This window comes from Prionailurus bengalensis, chromosome D1, assembly GCF_016509475.1.
Source record: "Prionailurus bengalensis isolate Pbe53 chromosome D1, Fcat_Pben_1.1_paternal_pri, whole genome shotgun sequence".
Taxonomy (NCBI): domain Eukaryota; kingdom Metazoa; phylum Chordata; class Mammalia; order Carnivora; family Felidae; genus Prionailurus; species Prionailurus bengalensis.
This window is the reverse complement of record NC_057346.1, coordinates 35,581,073-35,600,652: the sequence shown is the minus strand read 5'-3', so window position 1 is coordinate 35,600,652 and position 19,580 is coordinate 35,581,073.

Genomic DNA, 19,580 nt, shown 5'->3' with positions numbered 1-19,580 from the left:
ACATATATACATATACACATATATATACATACATATATATACATACACATATATGTATATACATATACATATACATATACATATACATATACATATACATATATATATGTATATATATATATATATATATATATATATATACCTGGAGGGGAGGACTACTGAACTTAACCTATAAGACATCTGCTTAATAGTAAATCTTACCTATACCAGATCAATAACGCTTAATGTTAATTTTTGTGCCTAGGCAATTTAATTGCAAGTTTTTATACAACCACACAAAACACTTACTGAAATGGGTGTGTTTTAATAATGAAGATTAATCTGAGCATTAAGAAGTCTAAAGAACGACAGTGAGAGAAGAAAATAATATTTGATAGAAAATGAAGTAATGTGTCAGACTCCATTTGGCTGAGTATTCAAACTGTATTTAAGTAGGCTGACTAGTTTGAATTATCTAGGTCTGAGTGGGAGGTAATGAGTCAGACTAAATCATTTTCACTATCTTTATCACAATCTGGCAGGTGTTCTGAATCTGTCCTTTAATTTACTTTCTTGAATATATTTATGCCAAGATCATATTGAATTATAATGTTTTTCACAATTGATTAAGGAAAATGCCTTCAAAAGATTTGTCTTAAAAATGTAAAATGATGAGGTGATATTTTCCATAAGGAAAATCCAAGCAAATGAAAAGTTATGATGAATGCTTTCAACAGATATTGGTTTTCAAAAACTACTTTTGAACTTTAACTGGCATTTAAATTGAAATTTCACAAATATCAAATCAGACACTACCAAAGGTACTTTCAAAGCTTTTTTTTTTTAAAACATTGTCAGCAATGGATTTAGACAAATGTTGTTCTTCTTTTCTCCATAGTTCCACAGAGAACTTAAAAATTAATATACTTGTGCTTTGAGATTATATTACAAGAAAAAAACTCAGTGGGTACAGGAATTATCTGGAGGAACGTTGACTGCCATTCTGATTGCTACAATGTTTCTGACAATGTTTGTATTGTTCCATCTGTACACTTTTCTTTCTACAAATGTTACCACCCTCCGGCCTGTGAGAGGCAGCTGGTCTGTGGGACTTTTGGCAAAAACACTTAGCTAGCCATGCTGTATCAAGAATACAAATGTTTGTACAACCACAAAGACTAAAGAAAGAGTTTCATTCTGGAAACATTTGTCAGAAAAGCAAACATAGATATTAAGGCAAAACAAAATCAAATATTGATTACACTCTTTTTTTATAATATAGGAATGGTGAAAAAGTCAATGGATATGGGAAACACATTACAGGAAAAGTTATGAGAAAACAGGTATCAATCCTTGTTTTGATACTTTCATTCTCTTTGACCTTGAGCAAGCCACTTAATCTCTTTGCAAATACATTTGAAAAACATTTACTGTGTGAATTTGCAGTGTAACAATTTGCAATAAAATGCTTTTATAAATTGTAAGTGCAAGACAAACCTACTTGTTGCTGTTTATGGCTATAATCATAACTATGTGAGGCTGGGCCTGTTAACCCTTTTTTCACACTATGAGATACTTTGAAGTATAGTGTATCCTAAATTACCAAGGATTTTGTAGTAGTGAATGTCAATGCTGAAATTCTTGTCCAGCTCAAAAATCTTTAACTGGCTGATGGAGTGGATCAGAAATTCCTTTACTTAGCATTTGAGATCATTTATTGTCTGTTATAGACATGTACTTTTGTATCTAACTTCCATTATTTGCCATTTACTTGCTACTTTCAAACCATATTGTTTTTGTTCTCCGTATATGGATTGCTACTTTGATGTCTGACTTCAACTAAAACTCCCTACCCAAGTAACTCTTCTTTGTCATTGTCATCCTATATGTCATTGTTTAAATTTCCACAAAGCTTCCCATAGTCCTCTAATCATAACTAATCTTTTTCTCTGTCACATATTTTATATGTTTGTTAATGCTCTTCAGTGAAGTTGATTTTTTTAAATACAAGTTAGCAAACATATGCTATGTACCTAATATGGAAGGTACATTCCAGGTACTTGTGAAAAATAAATGAATAATCAGTTGATGCTTGCTCAGAAAGTAGATAATTAAATGGTAAATAGGGGTGCCTAGTTGCCTAAGTACATTAAGCGTCTGACGTTTGTGTTCAGCTCAGGTCATGATCTCATGGTTTGTGGGATTGAGCCCAAGTCAGGCTTGGTGCTGAGTGTGAAGCTAGCGTGGGATTCTCTCTCTCCTTATCTGCTCCACTCTCTCTCAAAATAAATAAACTTAAGAAAATAAATGGCAAATACAATCTCGTGGTTAATAAATTATTATATAGCTCATATTTAGATAGAGATACATATTCAAAATCTATTTTGGACCAGATGAGTGTTTCCCAAGGTATGGATTTAGGAATACCTCATCAGAACCACAAACAGGACTTGGTGAAATTCAGACTATGAGTCTCCATCTCATACCTCTTAGGTCAGAATTTGAGATGGAAGGAGCAGGGACCTCTGTATGCCACACATTTCCAATAGATTATTTGGCCTATAAATATTGCATAACCTCTATTGTACTACAGATATGAACACTTAAAAGTGACATAGCAAGTAAATCTTTAACAAATCAAATGTTTTGAGGCTAGATTTGTGGAAGTTCTCATTATGACATGCTGATGCCATGTATTAATAACTTTTCTGTTCACATCTTACTATCCTAGGTGGATGAATTATGATAGATTTTGAAGAAAGTAAAATAGTGTATGTTCTCCAATGACTTGTATTGATTTAATTTAGTGGATAAGAAATATTTAAAAGTGAGAGCACCACTTTCTGAGAGTAAAGAGGGTACTGAAAATCTGTGTGTGTGTGTATGCTCACACATGTGTATGTCACACAAGTGTATGTCAGGTCCCTTCCCCAATTATACAGATGGAAAAAATGAGGAAAAAGAAGTTAGGTAAATTGCTAAAGAGTACACAGTAAAAAGTGAAGAACTGGGAATTTGAACTTGGATTTATCTGTCACCAAAATCTTGATATTTGATCACATGAGAATTAACATAAAACCAATTATGTTTTCTACAGCATTCCCAAGTTATAAATCCATAGAGATATTATTGGAAATATATTTTATTAATGAAATGTTGGCCTTGCTTATTTAATACACGTCTAAACAAAGTTTTGAGTGATTCAGGTTAAAATATTAAATCCTTCAGATTTCATCACTTTTGATCAATTTAGTTTAAGACTATAAATGAAGTCATAAATTTAATCATAGTGAAGTCATAAATTTAATCAAAATGAGCATAATAAAGGAAAAGAAAGACATATGACAATCTCCATAAATTAATGATAAATGTAAAAACTCAACTAGTTTTTGCTTAGGAGAGGTATACAAATATGTATGGAGGGTTTTTTTTAGAAACGCTTTATAACTGCTTCTATTACTGCATGTCTGATTAAAATCCATTCAAATACATATGTAATTAGTTGGTTTGTCTACTACATCTACTCATTCATAATTACCAAGCTCTTCCCTCATTACATTTTATTACCAAACATTTAACTCTATGTAGAAGTAAAGGGAAACCATTTGGTCATAAACAGCAAAATGCAGAAGTCTGAATTGAAGGCAAAGTCAGTAATAGAAAAAGTCATGTTGTGTGAACAGCCTAGAAATTTCAGATATGTACAATATATTCACCCTAACATCTGTGCTGAATATTTTCTACCTAAAAATTTCTTTGAGAAATGTTTAATTTGAATATTTTACTATACTTAAACTACTGTATTTACTATATTTAAACTATTGTACCTTAAAGAAGGTAAAACATTACTGTGTAGGTCTTTTTTTTCATTTCTAGTTTGATTTATGAAAAATTATATTACCATCATAATGTAAAAGTATATATTTAATATTTTATAATACCAATGACATAATTTAAAATTAACATTATTTGCGTTTTCCATGATGATAGGAACCTCATGCACAACCTGTTATAACAAATTATAAGATACATGTGGGTATTTAATTTGAATTACATATTTTGTATCAAAAAGAAAGTATTTTGTGTGAATCAGTTTCTTTCAAATGAGCTCTACTAAAAATAATCTTGAGATGCTAAAGTTTTATAAAAAAATACTGTTTTGTTTAAGTCTTATATATATTTTTACATGCATACAAAAGCCCTCAAAGTGACCTAGTTTTAATTATACTTATTTCCAACCACCAGAGCATTGAGCAGTTTTTAGGAGGAAGCTCTTTTCTCCTTGATGGCTTATCTACAGTAGATATCTGGTCAAGAGCTTGAAGAAAAATCAAATTACATTGAATTAATTATTTTAGTAACACTGGCAAGTGTGTGGTAAACCTCTAATTGGTAGGCTGCTTATATTTGTTCTTGTTATGACAGGATGACTTTAAAAGCTGTCTCTGTGGGGTGCCTGGGTGGCTCAGTTGGTTAAGCCTCTGACTTCAACTCAGGTTATGATCTCAGGGTCCATGAGTTCCAGCCTTATGTTGGTCTCTGTGCTGACAGTTCAGAGCCTGGAACCTACTTTGGATTCTGTGTCTCCCTCTCTCTCTGCCCCTCCCCCACTCACATTATGTCTCTCTCTGACTCTGAAAAATAAATAAATGCTAAAAAATTTAAAAAATAAAAGCAGTCTCTGGTGATTTTATTTCCAAATTTTATTCTTTTTATAAGACGTTTAGGACAAAATAAAAGCTATAATGAATTTCAGCACATGATACAAGAGGCATTTGCTCATATTTTCATTATATTACATTGCATTGCATGAATTATATACAACCACATATTCTAAATAAAACACAGAAAAGGTAGATTTTAGAAGGATCTATAAAATAGCTCGGCTTATGCTAAAAGTAAGTGGGGAGTTGTGTGCTTAGGTTTTCAACACTGTTTCCTCTAATATTTAATTATTTGTTAGCAGTAATTGTGTATGGGCTGTGATGAGCTGTTGATAACTGAAAAGAAAAATAATCAAAAGCAGAAAAAATAAGGAACAATAGAAGAAAAAGAAATTGAACAGAAACCAATTTGAAAAAAAATCTTTTTTCTAAATAAGATTGCTCTTTAGATATTTATTTCACCTGTCAAGCAATCTATGTCATTTGGAACTTGTCACTATTTCCATATAGTAACCAATGTGATCTTGGATCCTGTTACTGTCTGGCTTAAATCTGTCCACTGGCTGCTTACTACAATGAAAATAAGGATCAGTTATGGATTACTTACTTTTCCTAAATTTCCAAGCTCATGTCAGTTCTGACTCTGTTCTCCCCCTTGTGCTCTTTACTGGATTACTTTAAAATACTAAGCTCTTTCCTACTTTATTGGTGAGGATAATTCTTCTTTCCAACGGATCTTTACACAGTTCCTTGCAGTTCAGATCTCAACTTATATGCTACTTTTTTGGGGAAACTTCACCCACAATTGGTAGTGGGCATTTTGGTTGCTGTTACAATAGCAATTCCCTTTTCTGCTTAATTTCAAGTACCCACCTGCACTTTATAAGAATTTGACTCCACTCCATGTTAAAGTGATGATGTTTTTCTATGTTCATCACAATTATACCAAATTCTCACCACAATCATTATTCTAAAGATAGGGTCATGACCCATTTTGGATCCATATGAAACAGGTAAATGTACACTAGGATTTTAATTTTAAAAACATTTTTAATATTTTCATAAAACTTTAATAATTCTCTTTTTTTCCCCACTGTCTCTCAACTTAAAGTTAGGAAAACATACAGCTTGGGAAGTGTTAGACCAACAACAATAGAAACTCTACTTCAAGATGAAGGAGGTACTAAACCTGGGCCGTTGTAGCTACCAGTAAGCTTCTGATTCTATGTAGGCCTGAAGTCTGCCCTGAATTATTGTCATTTTTGCTTATATTTTTATTTGTTTCTTGCAGTTGAATGCACCCTTACTGGCGTGCATGTAAACTAATGTAAATATATTTTAATCACATTCTATCCAGCTATCCTGTCTTATTATCTACCTTGTATTTATGAATATTAGAAATTATATTTAATTTGTTTAAATATTTATTTTTAAATCCTTAGTACCAAGAATCATGGTTTACTCATAGTAAATGGATAAATCAGTAAAGAAATTGGCTGGAATCAGTAAACTAAATCTCAGAGTCAATTTTATTCTATTAGATTCATTAAGCTAAAACCCCTCATTACTGACAGAAGCCTAGATATCCCATTGAAATCACAGATAACATTAAGTCCCAAAGTTCCAAATGTTACAATGTATTTAAAAGTCTTAACCTAACACATATAAAATTGACTCGGTTCATTTTAGTTTATATAAATTTAGTTTGTGCTCAATTCTGTTAAGCAAGATTTTGCCAATGCCTGACACTTTCAGCTCTGACATCTATGTTACCAGTCTTGAAATCTTTCCTGAGTTACCTTAACCAATAACTACCCTTACATGAATGCACCAGAATTATCTCAAACTCAGTATGTATGCTTAAATGAAAACATTTTTATTTTCTATTCTTCTTCCTAATTTTTATTCATTGGGATTTGAGATGTGAAGGCTTCTCCAAAATAACTATCTTGGACTATTAGGGGAAATGACCTTCTTGGTTTTGAGAAGTACTGTAAAATGTGCCTCAGCTGGGATTTGTCTGTTTTTCTCATACTTACACTAAGTTTATGTATTCTGGGAAGAAAGATTATAGAGAGGAAGCCATTTTCATCACATCACATCATGAGTACATATTGTCAACATGACTTATCACTGTTGGTGTGAATCCTGATAATTTTGCTGAAGGAGTGTTTGTAGAGTTTCCCCACTGTAAAATTATTCTAGCTTCCCCTTTTTATACTGTATTCTTTGGAAGGATATCATTATGTGCAACCCCTGGGGTGACATTTTCTTAAGTCTTCTCAACTGACCGAGAAAGGAAATATCTGGGTGTCTGTTAACTTCTAAATATGCACATATCCATAAATATTTCATATGTAATCACATGTAACTATATTAAGCTAAACATTAAGTACATACTGATGTTCTCAACTCTAATCCATTACCACATGAGTCATTCTAGCTTTGTCCCCTTGCTTATCTATAAACTACTACTTCAACAGTGAGAAATCCAACTCCGATAATCCACTTGGAATTGTTCAATACCAGTTATGTGTGAATGTTGGTGCCAGAAATATTGACTCTTAATCTCTTGGAAAATAACATTATCAAGTACTCTACAATGTTATGTACAGCTGCTTTTGCCCCTAGTCTTAGAGAATGCATTCATTTCCAGAGTTATTTAGGGCAGCGTCATTTTTACCTATACCCTTCAGTGAGGTTATTTCATACATTTGCAATATAGTTAGATTGTTTTGTCACATTTTTCATTCTATCATAAGATCCTTTAACTTCCTTTTTTTTTTTTTACTTTTTATATGTTAAGATTTAGTCAGGTTTTTTCTAAGATTTTTTTTTTAATTTTAATTTTAGAGAGAGAAAGAGTGGGGGAGGGGCAGAAGGATAGAGAGAGAATCCCAAGCATACTCCATGATCAGCATGGAGCCCAATTCAAGGCTTGGGAACATGACCTGAAATCAAGAGTCAGACGCTCAACCAACTGAGCCACCCAGGCGCCCATGGTTTATTCTTTAAGTTATGAAGTTCTATAGCTTTTAGTAAATGCGTGGATTTTTACACTGCTTTTTCTCCTTCCCCTAAGTGTTTTTTTTACTTGAATATTTGGTCATTTATTATTAAATATTTTCTTTATTCCTAACTCAACAAACTATGTTTCTTGTTAACAGTAACCAAGTTTTTCACCATATAGTCATAACTCTGGACAGAATATTCTCAGTGCTGATTTAAAATACATTATTATTTTCCTTGAGAAGATCTTCAGTCCACTTAGTCTGCTTTACTGTCTCCAGAAGTGAATAATTCTTCATATTTGAGGCAAAGTAAAAATTCCCAATGCACATTTTTCTAGTTATATAGTAAATTAAGTGAGATATTTCTTCAACTGATAGATGTTAGTGGTAGGAATATTACAAAATATCTGGAAAATAAACCCAGATTGTTTCTAACTAATCTCTGTGTGGGTATAGCTCACTTTAAATAATACATGTATTTGTTTAAAGGTAACCTGTGAATAATTTTGTGATGAAACACCCTTGAAATATAGTTATGAAATTGTCACTTAAAGCATGTCACTGAATATCATTATGACTGTACGACTATCTTTTACATCAATCCAAAGTTTCATATTGGATTTACTCAGGAAAAGTATAATTGTACAATTCGAAAAGTTATAGTTAAGCTAAGACGTAAAATGTCTATTAAAATGAATTTAAAAATTATACCTAATAAGAGTAACATTAAAAAAAAAAATAACAGGCTTACAAAAGTATATTCTCAGGGATATGTTTATAAGACTAATCAAGTGTTATTGTCTACTTATTGATTTACTTCTGAATATTTTTGGAAAGTAATTTTAATTTAACATAAGCTAATGAATCCCAAAATAAAATAATATCTGCAAGACTGGTATTTGTAAAATTAGAGCTCCATGAGAAATGCCAATACCTAAGAGATCAACATTATTAATTTTAAATAATTAAATATGTACTGAACAATTACTAATATGTTAGACACATATTCAGATACTAGTAACTGTATAAGGCTCACCCCCTCTCATCTATTCTCCTCCACCTTCCAAACATGCTCTACTCCTGGATATCATTAGGTTTGATCACCCAAAGAAGATATAAAACTCAGCTGAAATATGTAGCTAGAATGTCTAAAGGAGAACAAAAAAGAATTAAATGTTTGAAATTTTCTTCTACTGAAGTTTTTGGTAGAAAACAACACAGAGACATTCTCTACTGACAATAGTGTGATAAGAACCAACACAAGGTTATTTATTTCCTGTTTGAGAAGTGTGTCTGATAGTCTCCTTTCTTTCATTTTCAACAGAAAAAAAGAGAGTGGAAAGAATCTAGTCACTCTGGTTGAGAGAAATAAGCTATCTAAACACCTTCTTTTTTGTTCTTTTCTTCTTTTTCCAGTTATAGCAGTAAGATAAATTCAAGATCTTCGAGCTCCACTCTAGTAATATCAGCTGTATAATGCATAAGTATTTGTGTGCAGTATAGTAATGGGGATTCAAATTCAGAGCTAGAATTGAGAATGCACCAAGTTTGTTGGTTAGAATTATTTGACAATCCAAAAACTGAGATCCCAGCCTCATCTCATGTTTTTTTGTTTTTGGGTTTTTTTTTTTTTTACTATTTTTTAAGTTTATTTATTTATTTTTAGAGAGAACATGAGCAGGGGAAGGGCAAAGAGAGAGAGAGAGAGAGAGAGAGAGAGAGGAAGAGAGAGAGAGAGAGAGAGAGAGAGAGAATCCAAAGCAGGCTCCTTGCTGTCAGTACAGATCCTGATGTGGGTCTCAATCCCATGAATTGTGAGATCATGACCTGAGATGAAATGAAGAATCAGACACTCAACTGACTGAGCCACCCAGATACCCCATTCATGTTTTCTTTTTTTTTTTTAATTTATTTTTTTTAATGAACTTTATTGACAAATTGGTTTCCATACAACACTCAGTGCTCATCCCAAAAGGTGCCCTCCTCAATACCCATCACCCACCCTCTCCTCCCTCCCACCCCCCATCAACCCTCAGTTTGTTCTCAGTTTTTAACAGTCTCTTATGCTTTGGCTCTCTCCCATTCTAACCTCTTTTTTTTTTTTCCTTCCCCTCCCCCATGGGTTCCCATTAAGTTTCTCAGGATCCACATAAGAGTGAAACCATATGGTATCTGTCTTTCTCTGTATGGCTTATTTCACTTAGCATCACACTCTCCAGTTCCATCCATGTTGCTACAAAAGGCCATATTTCATTTTTTCTCATTGCCACGTAATATTCCATTGTGTATATAAACCACAATTTCTTTATCCATTCATTAAATTATGAAAAGTTTTAATATTATAGAAAACTACTGTGTATAATAAAACTAACATTTTTGTAGCAGTTATTCAGGTTTATCAGTTCTAAATCTTCCACACTTTCTTCAGAACATTTTCAGGAAATAAAATGTTACTGAAATTATTGAAAAGTATACACCCAACTTTGCTTCCAGAAAGTAGTTATTGCCTAATTTTTTATTATACCTATACAAAAGTATATATTTCATCACATGTCTATGTATTATAAATAAAAATATATGTAATACTATTTTGCATAAGTAAAGCTTTATATTTGCATTTTTATGACTATTCTTTGTAATACTTTAACATGGTGAACTTTTTGTTAAATATGATACAGAATTAATGCTTCACAGAGGCCTTTCAGCATATTTTTCTTAAGTATTTAATTTACTCCTTTTCAGCATACTGCACCTAGGTATTTAATTTTTTTCTATTCATAATATTTTGATGGTATTTTAAATGATATATTGTGTACTGAGTTATTTTATAAATATTGTGAATGACATACAGAATTACAATTGAGTTTTTAAAACTACTTGTACTCATTGAACTTGTTAGAGGTATTTATTAATTCTAATAGCTCTCCTATATATTCTTTTTAGACATTTAACATATAAAACAATATCATCTTTGACTAGCTAGATTTTATTTCTCTTTTTTAATCTTTAGATAAATCAATGTAGGTTGTAGGAATACATGTGTCTCATTTAAGTTATATTGCCTACTTCAAAGTCGTAATGAAGGTTGGACTCCGATCTCAAGTGCATTGTTAATAGAAACTGTGATAGCTGACATGATTTCCTCATTCTGATCTCAGGGAGATAGATTTGGTGTTTCACCATTAAGTGTTAAGGTCTTATAGGAGAAAGCTTCATATTAAGGAAGTTTTTTTTCTATTGTTCACTCACTAAGAATTTTTGTTAAGAGTAGATGCCACACTTGGTCAAATCCTAGGGCTTTTTCTCTTTTTACAATTATTGATTTTTTTACATGTTAGTCCAAATATATTCCTTTTTTGACTCTTTTTAAATTTTTGTAGACAATTTCAAAACCACCTCCACATTCCCTAGTGTTAATGAATTATCATGAAAAACATCTTTTGTAACTTCTCTCAGAGCCAAACCCAAGATAGGACATATTCTTTGTAGCCCATCCCTGGGGACTATTCCCCATCTATTTCAAAGTATTTTAGGAAAGCATGTCCTATCCTGTATCTTGTTTTTATGCAGATTTTTTTTCTCTCACAACGAGCTTTCTCTTGTGAATATACCACAAAGAAGCAAAAGACAGATAATTTCTTAGCAACTTCTAGGCATTGGAACTTCTTAGTTGCCCCTAAAACATCTGAAAACTTTATTATTACCATTTCCAGACTCCTTACTCCCACTCTTTTCTTAATCTCAAAGAATTTTGCTTATTTTCTTAAAGGTCATCTATTCTTTCCAAAAAAAATGTATTTTCTTATTATTTAATCTAAAACATTTAGTTTTGTTTTGGAGAGATTTCAGCATCACCACTTTGTCATTCCTTAAATAAGAAAACATGTTTCCTCAAACTTTTCTGTTTCTATGTACTAATTTCCTCCAATTTTTTTTTTATTTTCCCTCTCCATGTTTCTTTATCCATCTTTATTATATTAATGTCATTTCTCAAATGTCTGGTGATACTGGGATGAATGCTTTTGTGAATACATCAGGCTTATCTTGCACTGTAACTGTGATGTGTATGAACCATTTCCTTGAAGGAATCACAACTGTCAATATGTGTAGGCTTTTCTTCTTGAGCTCATTAGCTTGTATCTAGAGGGACACTGCAATATTCTTCTGGGAATTACCAATTAGCTTGATCATTTTATTTTTCCTCCACAATGGAAACGGAACATGACCATTTTTTCTTCCCTTGAGATTCATTGTCCTTAGGCAAGGGATTAAAAATAATCTTTATTTTTTATTTTTTTTTTGTCTTCAAGTCCTACTGTATAACTTTTCAACCCAGAGTAAAAAGATCAGTGTTTTCTGGATGACCTTAAAATGCTGTGCATTTCCAAAATGAGGAAGATTTGTTTCTGAAAGTATTTATATACACAGATTGACATACTGAATCTGTTGAATACAAAAGACTCAAATTTTTCACTCACTGCTGCAGCAGGATGGGTAGATATACATGTGGTTATATGGCTACTACTTTCTTTTTATCCTTCATTAAACATTTTCCCTATTATCAACATAGTATTCTACCTGGAGGGGGAAATATAAAATTTTAAAAATCGGTTCTATAAGCAACATATACACACAGAACAAAAACATGTGGGCAGGGGCGCCTGGGTGGCGCAGTTGGTTAAGCATCCGACTTCAGCCAGGTCACGATCTCGCGGTCCGTGAGTTCGAGCCCCGCGTCAGGCTCTGGGCTGATGGCTCAGAGCCTGGAGCCTGTTTCCGATTCTGTGTCTCCCTCTCTCTCTGCCCATCCCCCGTTCATGCTCTGTCTCTCTGTCCCAAAAATAAATAAACGTTGAAAAAAAAAATTAAAAAAAAAAAAAAACCAAACATGTGGGCAGTATATTTTAGTGGTTATTTCCAAGTATTTTTTGTGAATTTGGAATTTGACTTTATGAGTACATTGTCTTATTGCTTGATGTAAAATTAGATACGTAGAACTTTGGCGAACACAGCAATCTTTGCTAATGTTTTGTTTTTGCTTTTCTGAAGCAAAGAGGGCTGTTAGCGAGTATTAGTTCTACTTCAGTAAACGACATTCCAGAGAAAAGGACTCCATTAATCCTCAGTACTTCCTAATATAAACCCTGTCTCTGTCAGTTCATTATGCGATAATTATTCTTTTTTTCCTACGTAAATTATTCTTTCTTTTCATAGAATTCTGTTCACCAGAATTTCTCTTCACTTGTTTGTTTGTTTGTTTGTTTGTTTAGTGTTAAGGAATTATTTTTTGAGATCTGATATAGGTTCACAGCAATATTGAGGTGAAGGTAGAGAGATTTCCCACATTGACATGTTCTCTCTTAGTCACTGTGGTTGGAAAGGTTGAACTTCTGGATGCTTGCAGGTCTCTGGGCTAATGACCATATCCTGTTTTCTTTAAAACTGATTTTAAAATTGAATATTTAGGATGAATTCCTAATTACCCCCTTTAGGGAAGATCAAATACTGTTCTGAAATTTCTTCTTAAATTTCTTCCACACTTGTAACTCTTATTTTCCCTGTATCTCATGTCTTTAACTTATGTTTTAAGAATCACAGGGACACAAAACAAGCATTCAATTCCATCATGCCCTATGATTTTCATTTTTTATAACACAAATGTCTTCATACAGAATTTTGCCTATATTGGTGGGCAGTGCATGTAGGCTGAATAAATTCAGTAGTAAAAAGTTTTTGATAAAAACAATGCAAGAAATTTCAAATATAAAAATATTCTGATAGTCCTGGTAGGCAGCTCACATCATTTGATTATAGTTCAGCGCATGATCTGTGAGCTAAGGGGAGAAAGGACACAGGACAAAACCACATCCTTTGGTTGACCTCATCATTTCCAGAAAATTACACAGCCTTCAGATAGATGTACCCATGTGTTTGTACCTTTCATGTGCCTCCAATCCCTCATATTCAACTTCTCCAGAGAACAAATCCCTTGTTTCTTCCAGGATGAGAAGAAGTAGTCATGCAGGTACAGAGGGTATGGAAGAATCTGTCTAAATTCTGATACTTCGTTTATGAACTTACAAATACACTTTCCCATTTTTATCATTCCTATTTTCAGAAGTTCTACCTTTCTTAAATTGCTGAAGCCATTTGAAGTCTATGGTGTGAATCCATCAGCTCTTAGGATCCGCTCTCTGCATACACAAGTTTTATCTCTTCCTGAGATGTTCAATCTGTTATTATCCATTTCCCACCTGAAATACTTTGAAGGTGGTCTCTCCTTTGTTTTTTTTTCCCATTAACTTGGGAGTTAAGTATATATATGCAAATACATATATATATATATGCATATATATATTATACCCTTTATTTATATATTATGTATTTTCTCTACCCTTTAGCATTTTTAGTGTTACCCTGCCTCCAGAGAGAGGAAAACCTGATTATATTTGTTTTAATTTTTTGTGTTTAAGTAGAAAAGTAACATTCTCCCCCCCCCCCCCCCGCCAAGTCCCATGGGATGCTTGTTTTCAGTTTTGTACCAGCCTGAGCTTCAGTCATAAAATTCATGCAACTTCCTGACTACACGTTAAGTGCTCTCATATATTTTTATTTTATCTACTCTATTTTATCTTTAAGTTTTTCTTTTTCAAATGAATATAATTAATCATGGATATAATTTTTATCAGAGGTATATTTTAAGACCTACCTCTTTTCTTCAGATCAAACAACATTATGGCACAGAATTTTCATGAGGATCTTAAATATTTCTAGAACTATACTGGTATTAATCTTAAAAAAGTGAACTGAAAAGACCATAATCTCTACTCTATAATATTATCCTATATATTAAATGTACATTTATTTAAAAATCTAATATTTTTTCAAACACATAATTTTCTAGAGATATATGTCTGTGTGTATCTAAATATGGCAACAGGAAATTGTGAAGAAGTAGTGATTATTTATTAGAGAAGTAGAGAAGTAGACTGGTGAAGGGAGAAAAGAAAGGAGGATGAGTAATATCAATTCTAACTTAAAAAACAATAATAAAACAAAATTATCTGTGTGTGTATTTGTAGAAATGTGAGTGGTCAATAACTTGTTAATAGTAGTTATATCTGAGTGGTGATTTCATGTCATATTTGCTTTTTTCCTTATACTTCTTTTATTGCTTATAATTTTCTAAAAATTGGATTATTACATATTGTAACAAAAAGAGGTTAATTCTACAGAAACAAAAGCAGGTCAATGACCATGTTCTTTCTTGATATTCTGTGAGGCACATATAATCTACATATTATCCATATTTGTTTCTATGATTTTTAAAATCTGAAATTTAAACTTTAGAGGAGAATTATACTAATATTAAATATATCAGAATAGTTACCTTTAAATGTAGAATGATGTTGATTTTGTCCACATTTTCTACTAATTCACATCACTTATTCTGTTTATTTATGGCATTATGAACCATTAGCGTATTTAAGTGAGATAAAGGCAATTCCAAGAATCATAGGGTTGAGACTCAACTGCTGGCAAAATATTGATCTCTGCTTTAAGCACACACACACTCACACACACAAAATGTTAATTTTTCATTTTTATTTATAATTAGTCTCCTTATTTTCCTATCTGCTGGATAACATTGACTGGATAAAAGAATAGTGGAATAGTGGAAAAATGAATACTCATTTTAATATGAAGACGTAATATAAGACAAAAGCAAGAAATAAAAAGAAGTATATATACATTTATATTTACATGTACATGTACTAAACTTCTAATGAATATTATATTCAATTATGGATGAAGAAACTAGTGACTAAGAATTAAATAATTTGTTCATCCAAGGTCTCATAGCTACAGAAATCTATAGTTTTTTTTTTTAACGTTTATTTATTTTTGAGACAGAGAGAGACAAGAGCATGAATGGGGGAGGGCCAGAGAGAGAGGGAGACACAGAATCTGAAACAGGCTCCAGGCTCTGAGTTGTCAGCACAGAGCGTGACACGGGGCTGGAACTCATGGACGGTGAGATCATGACCTGAGCCGAAGTCGGATGCTTAAATGACTGAGCCACCCAGGCACCCCCAGAAATCTATAGTTTTAAAGTGATACAGGAGCACCTGGGTGGCTCGGTTGGTTAAGTGTTCAGCTCTTGATTTCAGCTCAGGTCATGATTCATACTTTGTGGGCTTGAGCCCTGCACTGGGCTCCATGCTAACAGCATGGAGATTCTCTCTCTCCCTCTTTCTCTGCCTATCCCTCACTCATGCTCTCTCTCTAAAAATAAATAAATAAACTTAAAAAGAAATAAACTGGTGCAATGCATTCAGAGGAGAGCTTCTGACCTCTTGAAGACAGCAATGTCTTGGCAAGTTATAACAAATATCATGAGGAGATCTACATAGGACCATTTCTTAATTTTTATATTATTGTTGTTTGCTGAATCTAAAGCAGTCTGAAAACACCAGGCAAGTAGCAAGCCACACTCTTTGAAGTCTTGCATCTGAGTCTTGGTTTCACCATGACAACCTTGAAAATGTTATCTAAACCATTCTAGTCAAGTTTCCTACCATTTGACATTAGTACAATATCTATAGCATATGATTATGAAATTTCAATTATTCACATGGAAAGCACCCCTATTTCAATATTTATTTTATAAATTCCAATGATTAATAATAAATGTTAAACTACTTTTTTTTCTTGAGATGAAACCAATTAATCATCCTTAAAATGCCTAAAATGTTTTTTTATTTTCTCTGAATTCACACACACAAAAAAAGCCACAAGATGTAATGGGAGATTGATCCCTAACTGAAAGAGTTGTAGGATTAACATTTGATTTTGTCATGTATTCAAAATCATTCTCTCAATATTTACCCACATTTAATAAATGCAAGCAATGGCCTTAGCAATAAGGATATGAATGCAAATACCTTTTCCCTGAAGAAATTTATATTCTTAGTTGGGGCAGAGAACAGTTGTCACTGGCATTTGTGGTAAAGTCCAATTTCCCATGGCCAATAGTACATGAGCAATTAGAGTCTCAATAAACAAAATGTGGAATAGTTAGCTACTTAAAGATGATGGAAAGACAGACAAATTTAGGGAAAGCCATTACCATCAAGGCCATTCAATCCGTATTGTATTATAATATCTATTCCCAGTCTGTTAATCTAGAGAGTTCACAGAAAAATTTCAGTATGCAGAAGAGTTCTTTACTACCAAACCTCTTCTGCCTACTGAGTGCTCCTGAAACACTGCTCACAGTCACATACTTCACATGAAACTCATTAAGGTGTTTTGAAGAACATAATCCTGATTTCCAGACTCAAAGTCTTGTAGTTGCTTGATGACTTCTGTAGCACAATAATTTCTCGCTTCCTACTCAGTTACTCACAGGTAAATTTGCGACCTAAGGTCTAGAATACCAAAGTCTCTGTAACTTGGTAGTAGAAGCATAAATCTTATATTTGCATAAATCATTAAGGTACTGGTGTCCTATTCTTTCTCTACGTGTGCAGACTTCCTCTTTTCAATATTCTAAATGTTTGCTTCAGTTTTACTTCCACTGTTGACACCTCGGTTCACCTGATTCTATGGATGTTGGTCAACTTTCATGGCCTTATTTAACTTGTCTCTTCTGTTAATATTTGTAGTGATTAATTAGTGATTTGGACTTTACAGATTGTCTCATGGATCTTTGCTTAGGACTACCCTATGGGTTATAATGATATGTACCTCAGGCCTGATGTTTTCTGAACTCAATGTATTAACTGGTTTACCAGAGAAAATTAATTATAGAATCCATGCAATCAAAGAACTCTATTTTTTTTTCCATATGAAAGAGGAGTGTCATATCTCATGACTTACCAGAGATGTATACTCCATAAATGGTGGGTAGGGAAATTTTAAATGGAGGTGACAAAATGACTTATCTTGCGCCTTTAATGACTTATCCTCTGTTTGTTTTCTGATTTTTGTTCAGGAGCAAGAGGGCATTAAGCACAGTCAGACACCAAGCATATTGTCTTACAGTATATAGACTACCACTCTCTTAAACTTGTAACAATAGTGACTGTAAAATACTTTCAGCACTTTCACAGATAAACTATTTTAATGGCTAGATAATTAACTTATTGCAAAAACCCATTAATGTATGATTCCCATGATTTAACTTATAATGTGGTTTCATATAAAACAAAATTAAAAAGTCAGTTAATTTAAACAAAACATTAAATAATAACGTAAATTATAATGATATAACAATTTTGAAGATGCTGCCCAAATAATTGAGATTTGGAAAACTCAACTATCACCATTATCTATGTTTTTCCACCAAATAAAAAGATCCTCGCTGTCTATCTCCCTTGATTCCCATAGCCTCCAGAGTAGGTTAAGTCTCTACACACTGAACTTGCCTCTCTGAAACCACATCAAGCTTCTCATTACTGATTTGATGACTTTCTTTTTCTTTAGGATTAGTACACATGTATAATGTTACCTCTGTATTATACTCCACTAGTTCCTAGCCTAATAATCTGGCCATGGCACACTTTAATATCAGTTAAAAGAATGAATCAGAGAATAATTCATATTTCATAACATTTCAGTCATGGAATCAAAATGTGTGTGAAGAATAGATGTAGGTGACAGATAATCAGTGTCAATCTTTGAAGCTATTATTCTGAGTCTATCAACTCTCATCTATCTACTTTTTCTATTTTGTTACCTATAATGCAAAAAATACTGTTAGTGGAAATTCTGGGTTTCTGATGCTATTTTTTGTTGCCAATAAGATATCAGATATGCATGTTGGCCAATTTCAATTATAAAAATATGTCCCCTGGAGGGGCCTGAGTGGTTCAACTGGCTAAGCATCTGACCGCGGCTCACGTCATGATCTTGCTGTTCCCGAGTTCGGGCCCTGTGTTGGGCTCTGGCTGACAGCTGAAAGCCTGGAGCCTGTTTCAGATTCTCTCTCTCTCTCTCTCTCTCTCTCTCTCTCTCTCTCCCCCTTTCCCCTGATAACACTCTGTCGCTCTCTCTCAAAAATAAATAAGCATTAGAATAAATAAATAAATAATAAATAAATAAATAAATAAATATCCCTTGATCTGTGTTTTGGATTAGGGAGACAGAAAACTGGGTGAATTTTCAAGTTAGAGTAACATGGGAGTCATTTTCCCTGGAATGCATCAGGATAAGCTACTGAAGAGTAAAATGCATGGTTAGAGTGAGAAGGTGAGAGATGAACACCAAAAAGCAGAGGAATAATGTGAAATCGGAAGCCAGTGAACACTTATTGATGTGACTGTCCAACAGTCATTTAGAGACAGGTATATCTGATCCAGAATATAAAGTTTCTTTCATTTGTATAATGAAAAGTCATCACACAGGTAAAATATTTTATCTTGGTTTAGGCTTAATGAGTAGAGATATTAAAGAAAGGATTAATCTACCTAAAACAGCAATGGCAACAAAGCTGGTATTACTGAAAGATTCATAAATAGATTTAATTTAAGCAAAGCAAGAACTTATTGCAGAAGTAGGTAATATAAGTATCCACAGACTTAGAATAAGAGGTACTAGGAGACTAAAAGATGTTCCAAAACCATGAAATCAGAATTCAAGTCATTCTTATGTAAGAGTTAAATGGTAGATAACTCCAATTGCACTACTAGATATTTATCCAATGAATACAAAAATACTAAAGTGATACATGCACCTCAGCATTCAGAGCAACATTATCTACGGTAGCCAAATAATGGAAACAGCCCTAGTGTTTCCTAGTGTTTCTACTTATATTCTACTTATAAATGGATAAGGACTATGTGATATATATATATATATATATATATATATATATATTTTTTTTTTTTTTTTTTTTTTGAGAGAGAGAGAAAGAGCAAGTGAG